Consider the following 21,456-nt stretch of genomic DNA (forward strand, 5'->3'; position numbering starts at 1 on the left):
TGCTGTTTATCCTCAGCTCCACTTTCCCAGGTGAATTTTTTTTTCAAAAAAAAAAAAAAAGCGGCTTAGAGATCATTTCCTTGAGAAGAAAACATTTTTTTTTAAAAGACTGGGCAACAGGTTGAGTCACGCACGTACAAATACGGGAAAGCCACCCCACAAGCCCCTTGGAGGGTTTGCACACTCCCCCACCTCCCCGTTGGTGGGCCAGTTTATTCGAATAAGCGTCTCTCTCTCGTTTTCTTAGGGAATAAATTAAAAGTTAAAAAGCAAAATTAAACAAAATCCACCCAGCTCGCCACAAATACACCCAACGTATCGGAGAGTTTGGAAAGATTTTGTCTACACAAAATGCTACTTTATTGTCAGGGGTTATTTCCGTCTTTCCTTCGCTCGTTTGCCCTCCAAACCAACCAACCAACCAACCCGCCCCCAGCATTAACCCTTTTGGTTAGCTGGAGGGAATGTGGAACAGAGATTTGGCCCTGAGTTTTTAATCTCCCCCATCTCTCTCCCGCTCCCGCTCCTTCGCTCTCTGTCTATAGATCTGGCACGGTCTTGCTCTCTTAACTCTCAGATCATTGTTCCGGTGGCGGCGGCCAGAAAGAGCAAGGCAGCGCTGTGCTCTCACTTCCTCCTAGCTTCTTTAAAAAAAAAAAAAGGGGGGGGACATTCCCCGTCCAACTTTTCCTTCACTCCTCAATCCCACTGGCAGGCTTTTGCCGAAAACCTACAACACCTCCAGTTTTGGTAAGTGGGACGCCGGTCCATTTGCAAAGATGGTGCCGCCGCCGAGCTGGCTGCGTTGCGTATACCTCGTAGAAGTGTGGGTGGTTTGTGTGCGTGCGTGCGCGTGTGTTTTGATATCGAACAGAGCCTGCCCAGCACCCGTGTCGTTTCGCGTCAAGCAGCTCCCGAGCTTAACTATGGTGGCGTCTGAAATCTCAATAGAAATCAGCACGGTCGCTATTTGTTGGCTGGGTCGGACTTCGGGACACGCAACCCTGAAGCCGGTTGGCAACTCGGCCGCCGCTGTTGCGATCTCGGCGGCTGTTTAACGTCCGCGTCGAGGAGAGCCGAGCGCTTGGTTTGCCTTACCTTCATATTTTGCTGTTTGCAACGGTTCGTCCCTTATATAAAACAGGCAGCCGCCAGCCACGGGAGGCTCTGATATATCATTGGGTTAGCATTGCGGGGTGATTTGAAATCTCAGGTCAAAAGCTCCCTCGAAGACAACCCATAAGTTTAATAATTATTATGGCGGAAACAAACCCTTACAACTTTTTAACAAGCATTTACAACACAGTCTTCACTTCGCATTTCGCAGCCCGAGGCGCAGTTTTACATTATTGTCATAAATGGTTTCCGACCGCATAGCTGATATTAAACAATAAGCCTGACTGAAATTTATAGGCATTTAAGGGTAAGCCTGATTTGAATTTCACCTTGTCTACCACCCTCCCCCCCCCGCGCCGCCCCTTCTAGGATGTATGGGGAAGTGAACCCAACCGCTGCGTAGAGTTGACCTTTGGCTGACACCCCTGGGTGGAAGACACTTTGCAAATGAGGGGTGGAGGAATTAAAATTAGCTGAATTTTGGTGGTGTTCGACGAAGTCCCTTGACATTCGCCCGAGGCTGAGCTCTCCAGGTCTGGAAGTCCAGCAAAGTTCAAGGGAATCGGAACAGCTTCTCGGGATCTCCCTGATAGTCACAAGGGGGAAGAAAGATGATTCCTCCGGGCTACAGAGCGAGAACAGCAGCCGCGTGGCGCCTTCAAGTTCAGCGGCACTTCCCGTTCTTCGAAAGCTTTAGCTTTATTCTCACTTTTCGGCAGGGGGAGGGGAAGTTACGGCAACAGTAGCTTAGGTTTTCGAAGCACGAAAACAAGCGCGTGAAAGCGGGTGCTAACAAGCAGTGCGACTTTCTGAGGTGGAGGGAGTGACAACCTTACGCATTTCTCGAAAACTTTTTCCAGCGTGGATCTGAATCTACAGCGCCCAGGATTATATAACAAAAGAGCTTTGGCTAGAAGGGAACGCTAAAATCGGAGGAAAAGGTGCCATTTCGCTTTCAAAGCAAACACCAATCCTGGCTCCTTTCTCCTTCCGATTGGTTTGGGGGTTTCTAAAACTTTACCGGCGTTTGTGAGACGGTCCTTATAAGTTTACCAAAGTCCTGGTACGCATGTCTGTTACGCAGGAGGGGTATTATGTAAAATGTGAAGCTGTTGAAAGTGACGCGGCTTCCAAGGCTTCCCACGGTCTGAAGTGTGAATGCTGGACATAAGGCTAGAATATGGCAGTGGGGTTGCAGAGGATGCCTCCCTCACGTCTTCACGCATACCTGCCCCCTAAACCCTGTTCAACCCTAGGAAATTACTTAATGAAATCGGGCCAGCACTGACAAGTTCTACAATAGGTCAGTCCCTGCACGGTTGCTTTCAATAGGAGCCCCCCCCCTTCCACCCCCACTCCCCCCCAGCATTTTGACTAAGAGGTATTCACTTCTTAGTTTCTCCGGTTCCCATGGTCAAGTTTCTCTCTGGAGCCAGAACACAAGTTTCCATCAAGTCTATGCTTTCCTCACATTTAACGAGCAGTGCTTTTCCTCCCAGGCTCACGTCGGTGAGACTCACGCCTTAAGCAACGTTGCACAAGGCTCAGGTCTCTTGGAATTGCGAATAGAGGCTCTTCTGTAAGTAAGAAAGGCGGAAGAAGGGATGCTGTAGGCGGGCGAACTATCTACGAGGACCAGACAATTTGTGGGATGCCAAAAGTTTATCCCCTTGACCAAATTCCTATTCCTTTCCAAATAGGAAGGTGAATACACCTTCCTATTTGGAAAGGAACATCACCCGTCTAATATATATATTATCCACCCACTCTTTCCCGAGAAGGGGTGGTGTCGATCCGTTCCACCCCAGCCCCTTCATGAACCGCTTATACCCCAAGAACTTTGGTACTATGGGTGGTTTCAGGACCCAGCAGGATTAACCGAAGGGCGAAGGACGACCCGACGCACCTAACGTCCTTTCCTAAGAATCTCCTCTAAAGCAGTTTTGGATTTTCTGTCCTGTGTGAAATGAGAGCGGGGCCTCCCGTGAAAGTTTTGGAAGGTCTGCCCTTATTGATCCCTTCCCTTCCTTCGTTGCACTGTTTTAACCAAAACAAACCGGATGTGGTTGTGTCTCTGAAAGACGGCCATTCCAAAGGAAAGGCGAATGAAAACGGTGTAGGTCCAAGAAAATGTATTTAAGAGACCAGCGAGAAGGGCAATCTTAACAGCACTTAACGGGTTTGCTTTAGCAGACCTTGGCTTTCCTTTGCTCAATGGAGATTTGGTCCCCGTGGCTGTCTTCCGATGACTCGCCTTGGCATTTAATTTCCAACACGAGTCAGAGTAACTTGCTTTCAAGAAAAAGCCTAATTTAGCCTGTTGGAAAAAGCGTCTCAAGGCTGGCAAGTCCCATCATGAAATAGGGCTTAATAGGGCTCGATGCCCCCAATCTTTTTTTTCCCAATGGGATCCCGTAGCTAGTTTTAAATAGGCTTGGAATCGATAGGATGTCAGTCTGAATCGAATCTGTGCCTGGAGGAGTTCGAATCCCATTGCCATCAATGAGACTGAATTCTTTCTGGGGGGGGGGCAGTTAGAAGCGGGGCTCCCCTGTCGATTGTACTGCACTCCCGCGGGCGGACGTGGGATTCGGATGGGGATACAGATCTTCCAAAAATATTTGTACTGTATTTAGAACAAACCCCAAATATCTGGCTAGGCTGCCGGTGCTATCAGTCCTTCTCACAACCCTTTTCTTGTCTGAAATTTGCCAAATATAAAGGTTTGCATTCAAAAGATCATATAGTTTGATCAGAGCTAAATTTAGCAGACAAAACATCTCCCATCTTAATAAACCAGTGTGTTACTTTTACACGAGAAGGGTAAACATACCAACCTTTCAGAATGGGAGAAATCGTGGCAAGTTTAAAGTGTTAATAGGACAACTTTTGTTTCAAAAACTGAGTTCTGACTGATAATATCCAGCAAAGAGGCATCGGCTGTAAATAAATTAAACTGTTTAAATAAGTTAAACTGTTTCCAACCAGGTTTTAATTGCAAAAATTCACATTAAAGCTGATTATAAATCCTTCCTGTCCTATCTGCATTCTGCAGTCTGTCATTTTTTAGGCTGCTTTGTTATCTCTAGAACATTTAGTTAATTAATCATGCCTACATTTTTCTTTTCTTGTCTGGAACACACAGTTTATGGAAAGCAAAATCGCTCAGCATAAAATGCTTTTTAAAAAGGCTGTTTACTTCTCTCTCTCTTTCCCTCCTCCCACTCCTTATCACCGTTTTAGCATGCTTGGTGTAAGGCAGAAGTTCGTATCCCAAGGCAGGACTATCGCCCTATTGGTATGCTATGTCCAGACTTAGAGCAAAAGGTTCATTAAATGGGTGGGAATTGGAAAAATTAAGTATGTGTCTCTTTGTGGGTATAAGCAATATCTTCTAACCGCATATTCATTGACAAATTTCATGTCGATTGTATCAATTTCTTTTGCCTATTAAAATTAGGATCGGGGAGGGGAAAAAAAAGGGGTTGTGTATTTATTGGAAGATCAACTTCCTTTCTTCCTGCTTCTCTTTCTTTTTCTCCTTTTATTGGAGACAACCATTATAAGGAACACTGGTCATCCTATAATTCAGAACTAATCCTATTAGTTAATTCTATTGTTTATATCTGGAAACTGGAAGAAAGTATTGTGTGAAGTTATGGATCTGATGCAACATTGATGTCACTGTCCCCACGAAATGTTAGACCAGTCAGCTTAGCCTGTCTGAACCAGCATTCTTCCTATTTAATCAGTTCTCCTGGCTTTTCTTTGCTCTCGCTTATCTATCGCTGAATGTTCCTGACTGCAAGGCATAAAAGGCCGAATAGTAGATACATTTGAAGGTGTGTTTCCATCGACTTAGGGAAATCCCTTGTATATCCTTTGAATCAACTGGTTCATGGATTGGGATAGCTAAGAGGAGCAATAGACAAGTTCTTTTCCTTCCTCTCACGCACGTATTATTTGTACTGGGGTTCTATGCATAGAATACTTCCATCCATCTTTCTTATCCTCAGTTGGGACATTCCTGTTGCTTTATTGTGCTCTAGGTCAGATAATAAATCACAGATGCTGGTAAAATGAATTCAGGAATACAGAAATGCTTTTGATGATTCTTATATTTCCCTTGAATTGAGCGTTTAGACTGCAATTCGGCAGTCATTGGTAATGTACCAACAAACTTTATATATATATAAAGAGAGAGAGAGAGAGGGAGGGAGAGGGAGGGAGAGAGGGGGGAGTTGTCCTGGGATAAATATATGTACTTTATAATGATGTTGAGATGATTTTCAGTTCCAAACATTTCAATTAAGACATATAATTGTCTCCTCTACATGGGAAATGGGAAGTGACTGTAATGAATATTAAATATATCTCCATTAGCAAATGTTCTTAATTCTAACTTGGAAGAACTATTGAATTGCTGTTTACTGAGAAACAACCCCTACTCATACTCTTTAGTCAACATCTTTATGATTCTAAGACGCCAAAGTAACACTTAAATAATTATTGTGAAAACAATTCTACAACCAATACTTGAATAATCTTTCATATTTTTGTATTTTTTTAAAAAAAACCTACTAACACAGTTATAAAAGAATTAAGACATGAAGAAACATAAAGTCTTTATAGTAACATTTTACTGCCATTATCAACAAATGAAAAGTCATTTACCTATCTTCTTTTAAAAAGAATTTAACAGAATGAATGAAAGGTTGCCAAAGCCAAATAATTAACAACATGCATTTGATGTATTTACGACAAAATCATTTCCATTCAAAAATGCTTATGATTTTCTTTTTAATGTCATAAAGTCAAATTCTGTAATTAATTTCAAAGTACTTTGATAGTATTTATGGTGTTTTCATTTCTTATAATCTTAAAATATCCCTTGTCTCACTGATTTGAACAACATTTTCTCAGAATGACACTGAAGGGGTATAAAAGGCAATAATAGTTTTTATTTTAAAAATATATATCCATGGATCATCTCACAATTACTTTTGACAAAGGGCATAAGTAAAGGAATAAAATATTGGAATATCACTGATTTCACTGGTATCTTACTGTGTATGTTTTACAGTAATAAAATATACACATTAAGATTCTTTTCTCTGTACATTTTGGATTATGACATCAGTACAGGCACAATTTTATTTCTTGTTGTAATAACAATAGTGAATTTAAAATATATGTCTAAGCCACTCTCTCTCTATATATATACACATTTATAGATATCTATCCTTCTGTCTGTCTGCATATCTGTCTAGATACACGCACAAACACACAGGCATATCTTGGATCCTGTGTATTGATATTTCTATGATGTTATTCATGGGTCTTTGTCCAATACAGAATCTGCTGTGCTTTAACTCCACTGTCAGGAACAAGTTTAAATATGGTAAGTTGGTATTGTGCCATGGCTAAAATTAAGCCATCTATGTAGATTATTATAGAATATTATGTAGAAAACAATGGGGTTCAATGTCAGGAAGGAAGGAAAAAAAACAGTGTTTATTCTGGTTGGAAGCAAGTTGCATCAGTATCAATTGCACTTCTTTATAAGTAAACATAATCAAGGTCAAGCCCCTTTGGAGGATCATTTATTATTTACAATTAGTAACTATTAATAGATATTGATACCTTAATGGCATATCAGGATAAATAAAACCAATAATCCTTAAAGATTGTTATTTATGGATTGTACTTTTAAACACCAAATACTTATATAAGAGGCTTTATAATCGATAGCCTTAACCATAGGTGCCATAATAATTGCTAAAAAATTATGGAATGAAGGAATTTATGGAAGATACACAATGTATATAGCCCCCCCCCAATTTTCCCCAATGGATTTACTTGAATAGGTATATATACCCACATAGGCATTTAACAGGCTGGAAGTCTATTAGAAGTCAATTTTTTTTCAGATATGCAGAATGTGGACCTCTTCTCTTCTCTTCTCTTCTCTTCTCTTCTCTTCTCTTCTCTTCTCTTCTCTTCCTTTGAAAAACTTGTATGGGAGTAAAAGAGCAAATATTTTTATTAAGGGGCAGTATAATATATGTAGAGAAAAGAATGAAAAAGGTAATTATAAAAAGTAAAGAGTTTAAGGAAGGCAAATTCTATAGTAGAAAGCAGGTTGTATGCAGAATTTATGGGAATGAATTGAAAGAATATAAACAATCTGGTGTATAGAGCATATTTGCATGTGTTTCGATATGTTTTTCATTTTTTTATCTATTTTCTTCCTGCAATGATGTCTTTTAAACCATGCAGTGCAATTTCTCTAAATAGGTGTACACAAATGATACCATCTTTCGAATAAAGACTGTGTAAACTGTTTGATAGCTTGCAATTATGGCAACCCTGGATCTATGCTTGGTGTACAACTATAAATACTAAAAACACCTTCTGTTATTTCTAACACACCATGCTGTATTTTAGAGAGGTCCAAGATGGTTGTTCCAAGGAAAATAAAAATAAGGAAATAATATAACTATTAGATTCTATTGCTTCAGCATATGGCATGGTAAATGTATGAAGATTTACAAAAAGGGTTGTGACAACATGGTGTGCAGCTGTTCACAGCACCATTTAACCATCCGATTTAATAAAGTAGTTTCTCAGAACCTCATTGACAATCACGGACTGCACACCAAGTTTTGGAATGTCCCTTTTCCAACATCCTTATTATTAGTTCATCCTCAAATCAGTTCAAAAGCCCATTCTTCTCTTGCTTTGAAAATAATATTTATGGCACTTCAAAGGGAAATGTAGGAGAAGACTGAAATGCTTTCTGTAACACCTTTGTGCAGCGTTTTTCCCATGTTTCCTCCTAATAATTTAAAAGAAAGCTTGACAATTTTTTGGGTTTACATGATGGAACACACATGCTTCTTTCTGGGGCTCTCAGGAAAAGACTTTTTTCTTTTTTTCAAGACTCAACAGATAGTACTTTAAAGTTTGTCTTGCACAATAAGTGGTTATTTAGAGTATATGCAATATGCCTGTGATTAGCAATATATTCTGCCATGAAAGTCTCACATACTTAGCGTTTATGTAAAACTATTATCCTGGAAACCGTACAGGTTTAGAGAAAAATTTAGATTGCCATGTTGTGACCAGAAGATTCTGTCTGCTGCTGCTACATTCCACACTTTGCTTCTTTATTGCTTGTGCCTCTTTTTCTTTCTTGTCATCTTATAAAGTGATCTTATAAAGGACAAAAAAGCCGATAAATATAAATAAAAAGAGAAACAGAGCTGGGGCACATCATGCATCAATGCACCAAGGAGCGATATTTCCCCAGTCTTATATCTTCCTACTCAGAAACAAAGCAAAGTGCTTTGCCTTGAGTAAAAGTACCAGAAAACCTTTCTGTAGACACTACTCCCAATGTTTGAGGTTATGTCTCATCCCATTTTTATGCAGTTGCCCAGGTTCCTTAGGTACATCCTAATTTATTTGTCTGTCAAAAAGCACTGCTGAAAATATTAATAAAAATAAAGCTTCCATTTATTAATAGGTGTCACTGTGGTGCATAAATACCGTGTATATTTGTGTGATTCTCACAATCATAACAACAAGCAGAGATGATAGAAACCAAACTAATCACGTAAGCATTGAATGACAACCCAGTCCCTCAATCACTCAACATAGGCAGATGCAGGATATGCTTTAAGTGCAGGAGAAATGTTCTGTAAAGCTATGAGCCAGCATGGAGTCAGGCAGAGGTGAAAAAGCAGCAGTATAGATAAGGACCAGAGGAAAATATTGCAGTGTAATAAGTAAACAACAAATAAATAAAACAGATTGGTTTTCCAGCTCAGAATTTAAAATCCTTATTTCCAAGTTCTACATAAAGCAGTTAAATTCTTCACTGAAAGCTCAAGACATAACTTACTTTATTTCACTGCAGTTCATTGAACTGAAATAAAACTAACTCTTCTTAAATTATTGGGGGGGGGAAGGGCACTCATTTAGTGCTTTAATTCTTCCTATTGTGCCAGACTTTGGAATAATACTAGAATTCTGAAGATGCACAGAAGGTAAAGTGATGTTTTGAGGGAATATGAAAATTTGTTAGTGGATATTTTACAAAAGCATACAATATTGTTTCATTTTTGCCTCTGGCATAAGATAGGGAAACTTCCCCATATTTAGTTACTTATTATGTGATGAAAAAAATCATGGAAGAATGATTGGAGCCTTGCTAATCTTTAAGAATACAGGAAATTAAATACCGTCAAAATGAATTTTACAATAATCTATGCATAACATGATTAATTTTCAATTGTTTTTGCTAGTTTTTTTGAACAAATATTTGATTACTATATACCTCTGGCCAGATTCCATTCAATAGGATTAATTGCTGAACCTTGCTTAAGCTATTGGTTGTTATGTAATTCCATAGGGGCAGATACTTATTTCTTGAGATAAATGCAGCCTAATTCCAATTTATACAACAATAGCTCCATTAAATACATGAACAAGCCATTGTGATATATGATTTCCTACAAGAAAACATTTTGTGTACAAAGAACTGGAAGACTAGCAAGGGTATTTTCTAATTTAAGACAACATACATTTTCTACTAAGATGTTAACCCCAACATATAAAAAGAGACTAAACAATCAGAATAATTCAACAATGTTTCATGTTATGTTGAAGCATTTGAAACTTCTTCATAATGCAAAGGTTTGATTTCTTTAAAACATTTATCTATCAGATAGCCAGAATTTTTTGCCACATACAAGAAATCATAATGAGGGGAAATCTTGTATCACTGCAAATCTTAGATGGGCTTTTAGCTTAGGGATTGTGCCCCACAATGTTTCATATATTGTCCTTGTATTGTTAAGTGAGAGATCACATTAACACACACACACACACACACACACACACACACACACACACAGAGAGAGAGAGAGAGAGAGAGAGAGAGAGAGAGAGAGAGAGAGAGAGAGAGAGAACTGTATTTTTTTTTAAAAAAGACCATTTCTGTGATTATAATTTTAATAGCAATACCAGTTAGACTTCTATACTGCTCTGTAGTGCTTTACAGCACTCTTTGAGCAGTTTACAGAGTCAGCATATTGCCCCCAGCAAACTGAGTCCTTGTTTTATCAACCTCATAAGGATGGAAGGCTGAGTCAATCTTACGCCCATCAGGATCAAACTCCAGACTGTGGGCACTGGGCAGAGTCCGCCTGCAATACTGCATTCTAATCACTGTGCCACCAAAGTTGTTACAATTTAAAAAACATCAGAAACAAACATTTAATTAAAAAAACTCTGAAAGTTCTGGCCTATATTTTTTAAAGGAATTATTTATTTGGAATACAGTGGATATAAAAAGTCTACACACACCTGTTAAGATGCCAGGTTTTTGAGATATAAAAAAATCAGATAGCCAGAATTTTTTGCCACATACAAGAAATCATAATGAGGGGAAATCTTGTATCACTGCAAATCTTAGATGGGCTTTTAGCTTAGGGATTGTGCCCCACAATGTTTCATATATTGTCCTTGTATTGTTAAGTGAGAGATCACATTAACACACACACACACACACACACACACACACAGAGAGAGAGAGAGAGAGAGAGAGAGAGAGAGAGAGAGAGAGAGAGAGAGAACTGTATTTTTTTTAAAAAAAGACCATTTCTGTGATTATAATTTTAATAGCAATACCAGTTAGACTTCTATACTGCTCTGTAGTGCTTTACAGCACTCTTTGAGCAGTTTACAGAGTCAGCATATTGCCCCCAGCAAACTGAGTCCTTGTTTTATCAACCTCATAAGGATGGAAGGCTGAGTCAATCTTACGCCCATCAGGATCAAACTCCAGACTGTGGGCACTGGGCAGAGTCCGCCTGCAATACTGCATTCTAATCACTGTGCCACCAAAGTTGTTACAATTTAAAAAACATCAGAAACAAACATTTAATTAAAAAAACTCTGAAAGTTCTGGCCTATATTTTTTAAAGGAATTATTTTTTTGGAATACAGTGGATATAAAAAGTCTACACACACCTGTTAAGATGCCAGGTTTTTGAGATATAAAAAAAATCAGGCCAAGATAAGTCCCTTCAGATTTTTTTCTGCCTTTAATATAATTGATAAGCTGAATAATTCAACTGGAAAACAAACTGAAATCTTTTAGGGTGGGTACAATAAAAAAAAAGTACATTAATGCAGAGATCTCCAACCTTGGTCCCCTTAAGACTTGTGGACTTCAACTCCCAGAGTTCTTCAGCCAGCTTTGTTGAAGTCCACAAGTCTTAAAGGGACCAAGGTTAGAGACCCCTGCATTAATGTGATTGCATAAGTGAGCGCATCCTTAGACTAATCCTTTGTCTTTTGGAGTAGGAGTCAGCATGACACATCATTGTCCACTCTTCCTTGGAAAACTGCTCTGAATCTGTCAGATTGTGAGGACATCTCCTATATACAGCCTTCTTCAGGACACCCCACAGATTTTCAATTGGATTCGGATCTGGGCTCCAGCTGGGCCATTCCAAAACTTTGGTATTCTTCTGATGAAGCCATTCTTTTGTTAATTTGAAGGTATGCTTTCGACCATTGTAATTTTGAAAGGTGAAATTCTTTTCCACCTTCAGCATTTTAGCAGATATCTGATTTTGCCAATATCGACTGATAGTTGGAACTGTTCAAAATTCCCTCCACCTTGACTAAAACCACATTTCTAGCTGAAGAAAAGCAGTCCCAAAGCATAATGCTGCCATCACAAGTGCTTCACTGTGGGTATGGTTACTTTTGGTGATACATAGTGTTGTTTTTGCACCAAAAATAATGCTTGAATGATGGCCCAAAAGTTCAATTTTCCCAGTGCTTTTGTCAGACTTGATGTAGGTTTTTGCAAAAATGTAGCCAGGCTCAGATGTTTTCTTTGTAAGACTTCCACCTTGCCACCCTACTCCACAGCCAAACATATGAAAAATATGAGAGATTTTTTGTCAAATGTAGTACACAACCCAGCATTTGCAAGAAATGCCTACATCTCCTTTAATGTTGCTGTAGGCCTCTTGGCAGCCTCTCAGACCAGTTTTCTTCTTATTTCTCCCATCAATTTTGGAGGGACAGAGTTCTTGGTAATGTCACTGTTGTGCCATATTTTTCCACTTGATGATGACTGTCTTTACTTTGTTCCATGGTATGTCCAGTGCCTTGGAAATGTTTTTGTACCCTTCTGATGGATAACATCCAACAATGAGATCCATTTGTTGCTTTATAAGATCTTTTCAGACCATGGCTTTTGCTGTAAGAGACAACTGAGTAAATGTCAGGAAAAAAATCTTAGTAGAACAGCTGAACTTTATGTGGGCTTGATCAAAGTCACCTTAATTCAGGGGTCTCCAACAAAGCTGGCTGAGGAACTCTGTGCATTGAAGTCCACAAGTCTTAAAGTTGCAAAGGTTAGAGACCCCTGCTTTAATTGGTGGTAGGTACGTACTAACTACTATTTAGCATCAATTTGAATGTGATTGGTTAATTCTGAACATAGGCATATCCTTACTTATAAGAGGGTGTGCACACTTTCACAACAACTCATTGTGTGAATGAGTGAGTAAAAACTTCTAAAGCATTTGATTGAACGTTTGGAGGTTGTGAGCAGAAGGAGAAAGAATTACATCTGAATCCAGAAAGACTAGAAACGATAAAATGAACTCCTTCTCCCTGTCCCCCGCTTTTCCCCTCCTTCTCATCATCAGAGAAAAATTTTGAAGAGTTTCCTGAAATTGGTGTTGATTGTTGAAATGCAGGTTAATTGTTAATGAGCATGCTTCATTCATTTTAGATTAATATCATATATATTTCTTCTTCTAAACATCACAGATCTTGCTGCATTGGTCCATTTTTCCAGGAGTGTTCAGTTTGCTATATATGGGACAGATTGCAACTAAGATATTTGACTGCTCTCTATAAAAACTCCACTGAAAGCAATTCACCTATTTTGCTGTATCCCATAATACAGTGAAAATTGGACTCTAGGGTAAAAATTATGCAGCAAGGGACAAACAGGTCCAACATGACCAGATGTGTAAATATGGTCATTATAAAAATATACATTAATGTTTTTATATAATTGTTAAATTTTCAAGAATTCTATATAATGCAATCAGAATAAATCTAGTAAATAAATAAAACAGATACAAAAAAAGGACAAGATTTTTTAGAAATGTCATCATATATTTTTCCTTAATTCTGGTCATACCTCTAAATCAGCATAAGCTGTTAAAGTCTCAACAAGGTTAAATAGTCATCTCTTATTTTTTCCCCAACTGATCCTTAATTCTCATGGCTTCCGAAGGTGACTGAAGAACCGCTTAATTTAAAAATAAGTTAAAAACACAATTATATTTTTGTTTATATAGAAACTCCACTAGTAATGAAAAAAACAATTACTTTTCTGTATTATATAATTTTGCTGAGAGATACAGATTTATAGGCACCAAATTATTAAAACTAATTAATATAATTATATGAAATAATTAATGTATGACTTCCATGCAACATGTTTCTAGTATATTACAATAGCTTCTTAAGTTCCTGCTATTAAAAATAATAATGGGGGATGAAGAAAGAAGCTTTATTCAGGCTTTGATGGCTCTTAAAAACAGTAGTTCCTGACCTAGCATTCTCCATATGGGTTGGCAATATAAGCATTTCCAGCCAACACAACCAGAATCCAGGATTCAACTGAGAAAATTTTAAAATGGTAGACCAGAACATTGTTCTCATTCTCTTGCTATTCAAATATACAGTAATAGAGCCACTGGGGGGAAAAAACTTGATTGATTGAAATAGGGTGTAATAATATGCTGTAGTATACAAAAAACTAAGCAATGCAAAATTATGTAGCAAAACCAGCACACCAAATCAGGCTCAACAGGAAGTCACAGCAAATCACGGATTATTGAGATGCGAATATTTCTCAACCTCAGCAACTATAAGCTGTATGGACTTCAATTCCCAGAATTCCTCAAGCAGCATTGTTGAGGTAAAGACCATACAGCTTAAAGTTGCTGAGGTTGAGAAACACTATCCTGCCTTACATTAATTAAGTGTAATTCATGCTACCTGTCATTTAAATTTCTTTTAGGACCCATTTCACATATAGTACTTGATTCCAACCCCCAGTGTTCAATCCTATGTGAAAATGAAGCATGTTAGTTTTTTTAAAAAAGAAGATTCTAGGGCATCAGTGTCAAACTTGTGATGTCATGTTGCCGTCATGTGACGTTTTGTGACGGTTTTCCCTTCGTGGAGCTGAGGTGGGCATGGCCTGCACCTGACGCATTCAGCCCATGGGCTTCCAGTTTGACATCCCTGTTTTATGGGCTACCATTTGTTACCATTTTTTCCAGCTACACAGTATTTATTATAATATCTTCTTTCTATGAAGCCATTATTATAGTATATGCTCTGTAAAGGCTTTGGATAATGAGTGGTGAATTGTTATACACATTAAGACAAAACTTGTAAAAGAAGAATGTTTTAAGCCCATTACTTTTTAGAATTAATAGTACTACTTAGTAAGTGTTCAAACACTCCTCTTTATAACCCAACAAGCTTATTTTTACAAGTTGCTCCAAAACATTCAGCTCAATTAATTACTGGAAAACCCAAACACCAAACATTTTTATAAAGAAAGAAGCTAGGACACTTCAGGATTACTGGCTTGTTTTCCAAACACCATCCTAAGGAATTACTCATCTTCTCCAGTGCTATTTAGTTACAAGAGCACATTGTCTAAACTGCCGCACTTGAATTCCAGTGAGAATATTAAAGTTTTCAATGTATATTTTTATCTTCATTAAAAACAAACATAGCACTAGGTTTAAAAAATACCCACAAAAGAAGATGGAGACATTTCAGTGCCACAAGTGAGACATTTTTATATAAACCTCAACTGAATTAAATCATTTGGCGTGCCATACTTCTTGCATGATAGAGCACATGTTGACTAAAGAGTCATTTTTACAAGGTTGTATGGAAACTGGGCTAATACGATGACAATTTTTCAGGGCCTGACCTTATCGCAGTTGTGCACTGAGGCTACAAATTGGACACTTGCAACCCTATTACATGGAAATAAATTGGAAATGACATATTATTTATACAGATGTATACATGCCTCTTGATATTTGGAGGGAAGAGCATTTAACTTTTATTTATTGCTCCAGTAAAATATAATTAAGTAGTTGCTACATTGACATGGCAGAATGGCAGGATACAATAGTATTGCTTACATATCTGGGTTGGCTTATTACTTTACAGCTGAATCAATTCTTCACAAAGGCAGAGAAGACCCATCCTGGAAAGCAGTCCAAGACAGACCTACAAGCTATTTTTATTATGTTTTTAAGAAACAGGTTGATACCCAACACATCAATATTTGTTTGAAAGCAAGTCCTATTATTTTTGATGGAACACATTTTAAAACAGGCTGAAGTCTTCTGTACATTTAGTTAGGAGTAGGTCTCACTGGATTCAGATAAATTGGATTGTTCCCTTTACATTCTGCAAATTTTCATAATTTGAACAGTTGGAATCAGATCCCTTTTGTTATGAGATATAAAATTATCTGATAACAATATTATCTGCAGCTCATCCCCAGTGAACCAAACAAAGTCTACACTGGTATGTTGTAATCCCATGTACATTTATATGAAAGTAAGAAAACTCCACTGCAATTAACAGGATTTATTTTGAAGAAACAGCATTTGCTTGTACAATATTTATTGTTCATTTTATAGTATCTGCAAATCCTAGGGTTGTACATATTTCAAAAGTGACTCTGGAAAAATGGTTTGCATTTTGCATCAACACTTCACAGCTATTAATTACAGAAACCTGGTTTTTCTGGCTCCATATAAGTCTGAATAAAGATGTCACTGTTTTATGGAATAATCCATAAAATTAATGTGACTGTTAACCCCTGTTGCCTCAAATCCTGACCCCACATAATTTAAATCAGAGTTGTGCATCTCTGCATCCCACTTTTTCTTTTTTTCTTTTTTTTCTTGTTTGACCATGTTTAGGAAATGTATCACCACAATACGTAGCATTTTGGCAACAAGAACTTGTTCAGATCATCCCAACCCTTCTAGAAAGTCCTACCCCTGTTCAAGGATGAAATGAAGTTCTACACACTTTGCACCAGGATCCCAATGCCTATGGCTTCCAGGAACGTCTTGCAAATGTGTGTAGAGATAGTCCTTGTTTTATAACAGTTCATTTAATGATGGTTCGAAGTTACAACAGCACTGGAAAAAAGTGACCTATGACCATTTTTTGTACTTATGACCTTGACAACAACTCCATGGCCATGTGATCAAAATCAAAATTCAGATGCTTGGCCGCTGACTCATATTTATGGACGGTCGCAATGTCCCAGGGTCATGTGATCTCCTTTTGCGACAAGCAAATTCAATGGGAAAGTCAGAATCACTTAAAAACCGTGTTACTAACTTAACAACTGCAGTGACTCAAGGAAGGCTGTAAAATGGGGCAAAATTCACTTAACAAATGTCTCGCTTAGCAACAGAAATTCTGGGCTCAATTAGGGTAATAAGTCGAGGACTACCTATATTGTATTTCCCAAAAAACTGATCATCCCTGATGAAGATCTAAAGGCAAATAAATCCATAGAAGCTGACATGCTGCAGTTCATTGCTGCCACTGCCTGTGGTCCATACTCAAGGTCCAGAGCAGCCTTTCTCAACTTTTTTTTTTTACCTAGGAAGAAGCCTTGACTTAATTTTTAAATAGATTTTTGTTGATTAGGACTGATCTTTTTTTGGAGTATGATTATTGATAAACTATGAAATAGGGAAAGAAGAGATTTGTTAAAATTAAAGAATGAGGGAAGGTGTTAGGTCATCCAAATTGCTTATACAATGCCTGGAAGGAGGACGGGGAAGTCATTTATATATATTTTTTCTTATCTTTTTTCCCCATTTCTTTTTCACTTTTCTTTTAATATTTTCTTTAGATTCTATTAGATTTTCATTGTATTTGTAAACTTTAATAAAATTATTGTAAAAAATTAATAATTATTAGCCCTTAGGAACCCTTGCATAGAAATGATTATATCTACAGCTAATATTGCACAGCAGGCAAAGTTTAAAAACAACAACAACCAGTGTGTTTGTTTGGATATGCATGCTTGTGTGTGTCTGTATGGGTTTGCATGTATGTCTTTATGTGGTTTACAACCTCTGGTACAGGGTTTATAGGATCTATAAAATCAGCATTGCTTCCTTTTGTTCTAGAGTCATGGCTAGTGCGATTCCTTGTCGCCAAGTGAAAGGGGAAGTGGCTTGCTAACATTTGTCATTCTCAGTTGTGAAGAAGGTACACTCTTCCGAATCCATCGCCCAAATAATAGAATTAACTCTCCATTGTTACCTAATTATGTTTTATTCAATGAACTCAATTGCTAGGGCTGGCAGAAGATACTTAATCATAAATTAACCACATAGACTGGGCTCATAGACTGGGCTCACCAGATTTAATATAATTGGCTATGTTAATAGTTCACATGTCATGTAAATATAGACAACCTTTTCCCTTTTCATCTTGCCACTGACTTGACAAGCTAAGTTTCAACTACTGACAAAGAGTCACATTATTCTTTAGGGCCCCCAGTGTCTCCCCCCCCCACTTTTAAATATCAGGGCCCCCAAGCACTTGGATGTTGTATTTATAAAAGTAGAACTGCAGGTATAGTTTTTCCCATTTACACAGCTCAGTGGCATCAGGGGTGTATCCGGGTTTCTTTCTGTCATGCGATTCTTGTTCATACAAAGTAGTCTCATTTCAGATCTGAAAGATCAGAGCAGATGCATCACTGTCTTGTTATGTAAGGAATGAGAGTGTCCCATCTGAATGCTGCCAAATATGCTTGTCAAGCACAGTAAGTAAACTATATGCCAGGTATTTTCCTAGTAAATTGTTTTGGCAAAGGAGCAATCCAGATTAGGGAAGAACTGTCTACATTTGATCAATGTCTGGTTCTTCATCATATAACAAAAAAAAGGCATGTCTTCCTCTTAGGTCAAATGTTATGTGTGCTTTACTGATTTAATGGCAGGTTTGAGTCTGATTCTTAGAAAAAGGCTATAGGGGAAATTGCCTGTTGAATCTTCATCAGTTAGGATTGTCTCATCTTGGTCATAAAATAGAATAGAATAACAAAGTTGGAAGGAACCTTGGAGATCTTCTAGTTCAACCCCCTGCTTAGGCAGGAAACCCTATATTTATTTATTTATTTATTTATTTATTGTTTATATTTATATACCGCCCTATCTCCCAAAGGACTCAGGGCGGTTTACAGGCATTTAAAAGCAATAAATACAATTCTAAAAACAATTAAAAAACTTATTCAAAAGCCTAGTAATTAAAAATATAAAAAATTAAAACCCAAGTTAAAACCCACAAACTAAAAACTAACTCAGTCCTGCGCAGTTAAATAGGTATGTTTTAAGCTCGCGGCGGAAGGTCCAAGGTCCGGAAGCTGACGAAGTCCTGGGGCAGTTCATTCCAGAGGGTGGGAGCCCCCACAGAAGGCCCTTCCTGGGCGTCGCCAGGCAACATTGCCTCGCTGACGGCACCCTGAGGAGTCCCTCTCTGTGAGAGCGCACGGGTCGGTGAGAGGTATTCGGTAGCAGTAGGCGGTCCCGTAGATAACCCGGCCCTATGCCATGGAGCGCTTTAAAGGTGGTCACCAAAACCTTGAAGCGCACCCGGAAGGCCACAGGTAGCCAGTGAAGTCTGCGCAGGATGGTGTTATACGGAGCCACGAGGGCTCCCTCTATCACCCGCGCAGCCGCATTCTGGACTAACTGCAGCCTCCGGATGCCCTTCAAGGGGAGCCCCATGTAGAGAGCATTGCAGTAATCCAGGCGAGATGTCACGAGTGCGTGGGTGACTGTGCACAGGGCATCCCGGTCCAGAAAGGGGCGCAACTGGCGCACCAGGCGAACCTGGTAAAACGCTCTCCTGGAGACGGCCGTCAAATGATCTTCCAAAGACAGCCGTTCGTCCAGGAGGACGCCTAAGTTGCGCACCCCCTCCATCGGGGCCAATGACTCGCCACCGATGGTCAGCCGCGGATTTAGCTGAATATCATTTCAGCTGAATATCATTTCAGACAAATGGTTATCTAATCTCTTCTTAAAAACTTCCAGTGTTGGAGCATTTATAACTTCTGGAGGAAAGTTGTCCCACTGATTAATTGTTCTAACTGACCGGAAATTTCTTAGTTCTAAGTTGATTAGTTTCCACCCATTGCTTCTTGTCCTACCCTCAGGTGCTTTGGAAAATAGCTTGATTCCCTCTTCTTTGTGGCAGCCCCTGAGATATTGGAACACTGCTATCATGTCTCCTGTAGTCCTTCTTTTCATCAAATCTCATGAAAATAATTCTATGCAACTCTGTTGTGGTTCTCCCTCTCTAATTCCTAAGTGAAAAGGAATGAAACAAAAATACACCTTGTCATTTATCCTTTTTCAACTCCAATAAGTTCCCTGGTTTGGTCTGAAGTGGAATTTCAATTCCAATGCCTTCCAATGAACCTATTTCAATTCTTTTGCATGCATAAGAGATAGCCTTTTTCTCTACAGCTCAAGTGGGCTTCAGATGTTTTCTACAAGCATCCTGTAGAGAGAAAAGTCTAGTCATCAAAACATGGCAAAATCAAAAATATTTGATTTTGATTTTAATATGTTCTCCAAAAGACCTGCAACTTCCCACCACTCTGGAAAATTGATGATATCTGCAATGATCAGCCCAACACATTCAAAGAGTGGAGTCTTTTTTCAAGCATTGCTATTAAAAATGAACAATTAAGGAATGTTCATATAATGTTGCAACTACTAGAAGGGCTTGGACATATAATGCTGCAAATACTATTCTGTGTTATGCAAATCATAATGGTAATAATAATCATGTCCCCAGCTGCAATAAAAATCTATAGAGTAAAGGTCATGAGCCTTTTGGCTTATGGCACCCAGATATATAATTACCATAATTTGGCTGTTCTGTAAGCCATCAAATGTAAATGTTTAAGGACCTTGCTGTGAGTTCCCAGTGTGTTCTCAACCCCTTGCTAAGACAGAAATTCAGTTTCACTTCCACAGAGACTCATATGTAGCTTTGGTGCTTGAAATTTGGGTTGAAACTCATTTTCTTTGAGAGTTTCCTGGTCTTCTTGACCTTACAAGAGAAATTCACATCATGGATGGCAAAAATCGATTAGAATTTAAATGTTGTGGCATATCTAGTGAACACATGGTTTCACTTCAAAAAAGACTTGCTCAAATTGAAAAAAAAAGTATTTTCAACTCAGATTCTGAAAGATTTAAAAGATATCCTAACTTGTTTAGGTTTACCCTGATGACATGTTCCACTTGAGTCACAAAATAGCCATTTAATATTTTTTATTCAAGATTTTTCCATTAGCAATGCTGAAAATTTTAATAAATGATTCTCTGTAAATTGCTTATTGGAAGAATTTTAATACGTTCTGCAGGTACTTCTTCAGTGGAGATACTTCTTGTAGGTGGGATGATCACGAGAAAAACATGCACATTGAGGCTATACGTTTATGAAGAGTTACATGTATTTGCAGAGTTATCTGATGTGGAATGCAAATTCTGGATGACCATTAGATTTCAACAAAGCATTAAAACTTTTCTATACTTCTTTTCAGCCATCTAGTTATGACCCATATTTTGGTAGCTCATCTATAGCTTAAGTCTCATTTCAAATGTTAGGTCATAATTGAGATATTTTTCCATAAGATAAGGTTCTAATTGTAAAGGACAGCAGGGGGTAAGATGGATGGATGGAGCTGAATCACTGGTGTGGGGGTTAAGGTGCTGACCTAGAAACCAGGTGCAAAAGCCAGCTGGTTGACTTTGGGCCAGTCACTCTCTCTCAGGAGTTGTTGTTGTGAGGAAAATAGGAGGCGGAAGGAGAATTACATATGTTTGTTTCCTAGAGTTACTTATATAGTAGTAAAGGCAAAAAGATAAAAAGATAAAAATCAAGCAAACAAACAAATAAATAAACTTTGGGGTGATTATTTGTTGTAATGATCTTGGACCTTCCTTCCTTCCTTCCTTCCTTCCTTCCTTCCTTCCTTCCTTCCTTCCTTCCTTCCTTCCTTCCTTCCTTCCTTCCTTTCTTCCTTTTTTAAAATTTGGAAGTAATTACACTCTTTCAAAAAGATAGAAAGTCAAAATCTGGCATAGTTGTTAGAGAAAGGCTTGTGGGTTTTTTTTTAAAGTGAGTATAAGTCTGGTC

At 38.3% G+C, this 21,456-nt stretch overlaps 1 long non-coding RNA gene across 1 annotated transcript in view; it reads left to right on the forward strand.

The window, feature by feature from the left end:
* The first annotated feature begins 476 nt into the window (after nucleotides 1-476).
* LOC131201019 (uncharacterized) overlaps nucleotides 477-21,456 on the forward strand; it is a 28,427-nt gene continuing 7,447 nt past the window's right edge. The window contains exons 1-3 of the long non-coding RNA XR_009155766.1: nucleotides 477-750; nucleotides 11,491-11,688; nucleotides 17,972-18,064. This is a non-coding gene — a long non-coding RNA (uncharacterized LOC131201019). The remainder of the gene's footprint in view (nucleotides 751-11,490; nucleotides 11,689-17,971; nucleotides 18,065-21,456) is intronic.

This window comes from Ahaetulla prasina, chromosome 6, assembly GCF_028640845.1.
Source record: "Ahaetulla prasina isolate Xishuangbanna chromosome 6, ASM2864084v1, whole genome shotgun sequence".
In the NCBI taxonomy this organism is placed as follows: Eukaryota; Metazoa; Chordata; class Lepidosauria; order Squamata; family Colubridae; genus Ahaetulla; species Ahaetulla prasina.